Source organism: Pteropus vampyrus, unplaced genomic scaffold, assembly GCF_000151845.1.
Source record: "Pteropus vampyrus isolate Shadow unplaced genomic scaffold, Pvam_2.0 Scaffold127, whole genome shotgun sequence".
In the NCBI taxonomy this organism is placed as follows: Eukaryota; Metazoa; Chordata; class Mammalia; order Chiroptera; family Pteropodidae; genus Pteropus; species Pteropus vampyrus.
In genome coordinates, this window is record NW_011888908.1 from 2848943 (window position 1) to 2854112 (window position 5170).

General features: G+C 43.2%; 1 non-coding gene across 1 annotated transcript; it reads left to right on the forward strand.

Annotated features, from left to right (window-relative positions):
* The first annotated feature begins 3669 nt into the window (after positions 1 to 3669).
* Positions 3670 to 3788, forward strand: LOC111744108. The gene has a single exon (XR_002782013.1). It is a non-coding gene; the product is annotated as a 5S ribosomal RNA (ribosomal RNA).
* The last annotated feature ends 1382 nt before the right edge of the window (positions 3789 to 5170 follow it).

A 5170-nucleotide genomic window follows, 5' to 3' on the forward strand; every position in this document is an offset into this window, starting at 1 on the left:
AGTAAGCACTTGACCAATGGCTGATAAATGCTGTTGAATAACTGAAAATATGGGTTCACGAAAATTCCACCAAACTAAACTATTACAGAATAATTTGGATGTTATAGAAACATCTTGAAAAAAAAAAGTTCTAGTGGAATAAAGTGGATCTAATGACAATTTGAAAGCTTTAGATAACACTTTCCTATTTTGGGTCTAGATTTAAAAAAAAAAGGAAAATTAAAGTTCTTACTTGGGTAATTCAGACCGCAGATAAAAAAAGAGCCAAATTCTACTTTTACATGAGATAGGTAATGAAGAAGAAGTAAAAATGGATTTGCTCCGTATTACCTGAGGAACAGTGTCAGATACCCATTCGACATCCTGGGAGTCTATGTGACTATATGTTTATGTGTTTGTTGTTTTACATATGCCTGAGTACACTGAATGTAATTCAGTCAACCTAATGTAATCAAAGTATAGAATAGCATTCTTAAAACGAAAATACTTAGTAAAACTATTAAATCTCCACTCTGTTAATGATCTGTTTATCGGTTAACATGATTACAATCAGGGATTTGAACGATCTAAAAAGCCTTTAAGTTCAAATCTACCAAGCCTAACAGCCACACAACTTTGCAGAAATGTTCAGTTGATTGCTGGCTTATATTTCAACATCTGTGATAAGAATTGCTTCCTCCTTTTCCATTAGTGCTAGTATTTATGTGATTCTCAGTGAAAGTGGGAGTGATGCCTTCTGATTGCCTTGTTCTGCTTATTCTCATTGTTGACAGTCAAGGGGAAGAGAGACTAACTCATGTTTGAATTAAAGGGCAGTTAAAAATTAGGACAAATATCGATTACGAAAGATTTGGCCTTGGGGCACTGGAGAGAGATGAAATGATAAGAGAAGCATAAAACCGAAGGAAATAAGGTATCTGGAGACCCCAGGAGCTCTTCCGACAAAGGCCTTTGTATGCGAGCTGAAACTTAATACTCTTTAAGAGCTTGAACCGTCTGATGCGATAAAACATTACCTTGAGAAATGAGCGGAAGAAAAAAATACGATAATCTCTGAATTAAGGTTGAAATCTCAAGGTGTGTTCATGGCGCTCAGATGAAAGTCAGAGATGAAAAACGGTGCCAGGAGCTGGGACATGTGGCAGGCTGGGATGGCGGGGGTCCCCGCTCGCAACCTGCCTGTGCTCCACTTGAGTCAGGGAAGAGGTGCCTGGGGACGAGCAGTTTCTATTTTTGTAGGTATCTCGATGGGAAAGGAATTTGGGATTAGCAGACCTGAAACGGGGTGTTCGGTGGAGACCTCTCGTGGCTTTCATCTCTGCGATTCAGGCGCCAAACTGCTCAAAGGCCGTCGTTGGGTCTTGAGTGATGTTTAACGATTATCAGCTCTATGAGAAGTGAAATTTATTTTCTAGTTCAGTAGCAGGGTAAGGAAGGTACTTAACAGAGTCATAGTTAGAGAAGTGTTATAAGGCGCAATTCAGGGGAAGGTGCTATTATATGATTCTGATGGGACCTCTGGTGATAATGTTTCTCTGAAAATTGTGTCAAGTACAGAGTAGGCTGTGATGGCGCAGGAAGTTGAGAACTGGTGAGAAAGGAAAAAAAAATGGTATCATGATATAACGCTATACACACATTTTCCAATAATCTGGGGGGCATTCTGTTTGAACAATACCTGTGAAGGTTTTTTACAGACCCTCCCCTCCTTCACCGACTTGCTGGGCTGATGCTTACTGAGTTCTCTTATGGCAGCCAGTGTCTTAATTGCTTCCATGTGCATTTTGTCATTAATTTACTGCTCTAGTACGCGCTTTCATTTAAACGTCGCGTAAACATTTTTAAACAATTAAAGATGCTGGCATGTAACTTATCTGACCACAGAGCCTCTGTGCCTGTCAGGCTAAGGTAAACCATTCGCTGCAAAAGCAGTGGCACTCATGTTCCTTCGTCCCTTGACTCAGCAAATTTTGTCGCACGAATGTTATGAGCCAAGACGTGTTCGCGATATTAGGAATTCTGAGGTGAATCCGACATTTCTGCCAGTTTAGCGGAGAAACAAAGCCAGGATTAGGCAATCGCAACACGGTGAAGGGACAGGAGACAGCACAGGAGCCGCAGAGGGCACTGCGGAGGGGGCTTTTGGAAGGTTTCTGCAGTCGGTGATGCCTAGGGTAAGGGAGCGGGGATGATGCTCCAGAGGACAGGAAAACTAACGAAGGCCTGGAAACATGAAACAGCAAGGGGGCCTGGACCTCCAGCGTGGAGTCTGCCACAGGCTGTGGGCCTCTTTGTGAGGGTGTCAGTCCCTCCAGGGAGCAGGAACTCCTGCCAGCCAGGGCAAGTGTTTGAAGGGAGAAGCTGTGAGCCTTCAGCAGCCAACACTCACAGAAGCCGCGGATGGTGCACTGGGCCCGGTAGAGGGGGTCTGGGTGGTGAACCAAATCGCCAAATCAACCGCAAGGGAGCTTGGGAGATGAGTAATGGAGCTGTCAAATGTCGAGCCTGTTTTCAAGCAGCGTGAACATGGACGTTTCCCGGGAAATGTCCTTGGCCTCATTCTCACAACTGACATTTCTCCCTAAGCCACGTCTACTGCTCTCGTTTGCAACTCATCACCACCTTCTGATGGCCTGGCGACTCCCACATTTACACATCCAGCCGGGCGTTTTCCCGAATAGATGTTCGCCGAATGAATAAATGTACTGAGATTTCTCCAGCTGAAGGAGGAAAAGTGTATTTCGGGCAAGGAAAAAGTTGTTCAGAAACATGGGGGATGAGCTTGACAATGAATTTATAGTGGCAGTTCAGATCCGATCAGGATGATAAACAGATGAAATGGTCTGGGCCAGCCTTTCCCTCCAGAAAGGGGAAGGAATCTTCAGAGAAAGGACAAAAGTACAGAAAAAGTTTCTCAGAAAAAAAAAAAATAAATAAATAAAAAGGACACTTCAGCTCACAAATCTTTGACGATAACGAATTCTCTAGAGATGGCTAGCTAGAGAAAACATGCAACTTAGATTTCAGAGACAAGCCATCTGGAAATGGAAGGAGAGCTTGGCTGGAATTTCCTGGCAGGGAGCAGCAGAGGGCATGTCACGATGTCTACATCTTCTCAGCCATCTGCTCTTTGTGCTACATGGACAACTGACAAATAAGGAGGGTGGAAAGTGTTAAGGGATTTAGTGGTTCCTGCATGTCAGCTCCTGTGCAAGGTGTTTCATATACACCATCTCATGCGATCCTCAGACTGAACACCCTGTTACGTTCTTCATTATAAAGATGAGAACACCGGCGCTCAGAGATTTGGTAGTTTGCTCAAGCTCATACAGCTACTCACGGGCATATTCTTTCATCGATACTTAAAAGTAATCAAGTGTACCTAAAACAAAATACAACCCTCCATTTTCCCACAGATCCAGGACTTCAAGGGCAATCAGGTTTTTCTGAATTGTGATTGGTTATGAAGAAGAAACTTTCATGTCAAAGTTATTTGAGGACAATGCCACGATCGCATGTGGTACAGTACCCGCAGCCCATGCACACCCCGGTCAGGGCACGCTCAGAATAAACAGGAGCCTTTGGTGCCTGGTGGGCCAGCGAGTCACAGCTTACAGCCAGCTCTTTGTGTTCGGTCATCTGTGGAGCTGGAGGAAAATATGCATCTGAGTCTATGGCCATGCCCCCCTGAACATGCCCGATCCCGTCTGATCTCGGAAACTAAGCAGGGTTGGTCCTGGTTAGTACTTGGATGGGAGACCACCTAGGAAGACCGAGTGCTGTAGGCGGAAAAAAAATTATGCATCTGCCTCTTTACTTTCCAACGACAAACCCGGGGAGAACATTACTGGTTGCAGCAACAATGATTCAGGGCAGAAGGAATGATGCAAAACAATGTGTGATATATTTGAATAGTCAGTTCCGCATTTTTCCCGAAAGTTTGATTTCGAGAATTACTAGTTTGGCTTTTATTCTTTTGACACAAATTAGGGAGATGTATTTCTATTTCTCCTTTTGACCTTTAAACAACTAAAATTCTTATATCTTCTCGTACACAGAAGATTTAATGTGTCATAATAGTTACCTAATCTCATCTTCGCCTATTTAAGATACTTCAAAGGCTGCTGGTATCAATGGCCCCTGTGAATTGATGGAAAGAATTTAATTTGGGCAGGTAGGTAGAAATAACTTCTGAAAACCTTTTTTTTTTTTCCATGTAGGAGTATACTGAGCACACTCAACAAGAGGAACTTAAGAGGATGAGAACCCTGCACATTAGGCGTTGCCTGCTATGAGGCTGTTTTCCCATGCGTGGTTCCATGGCGGACTACACTTACGGTCTAGACCCATCTCCGCTCGGGAAGATGCTGGCTTCTCCTGGCCCATGGCATGACAGCACAGACAAAAGTGCTTCTGTGGGAACTTTAGGGTCCAGGTAGGAGACTGAAATCCCAGTGCAGTCTGGCATGAGACGTGCCCACCTGTACCTCCAGAGACAGATATGCGAACCTCGTTTCTGGCTGTAGACCATGCAACAGCCACGGGGCTTGATTCCAGCCCCTTTTAGCCATGGTCCAGCGCCAGTTCTGCCCACCCAAGGACCCATCTAATGACCAGGCAGGAGCCCTCCGAGGGATCTTGTGAGAGCTACATCCATTCGTGAACTTGGTAATAGATGCATTAAGGACCCAGGCAGGCCCTTGTCCCAGTACCAAATAATTAGCAAATATATTCGGTAAAGTTGTAGGATGCAAAATCAACATACAAAATCAATGGTGTTTCTATACACTGACAATGAATTATCTGAAAAAGAAATAAATAAAACAATTCCGTATATAGTAACACACTTAGGAGTACATTTAACTGAGAAGAAGAAAGATCTGTACACTGAAAGCTACAAAGCATTAATGAAAAAAATTGGAAGCTTAAATAAATGGGAAGATATTCTGTGTTCACAGATTGGGAGAATTAATATTGTTAAAATGTTCATACTATCCAAAGCTAATTATAGATTCAATGAAATCTCTATCAAAATTGCAATGGCATTTTACACAGAAATAAAAAAAAAAAATCCTAAAATTCACGTGGAACAACAAAAGACCTTGAATGGCCAAAGCCGTCTTGAGAAAGAACGACAAAGCTGGAGGCATCACGCATCCTGATTTTAAAG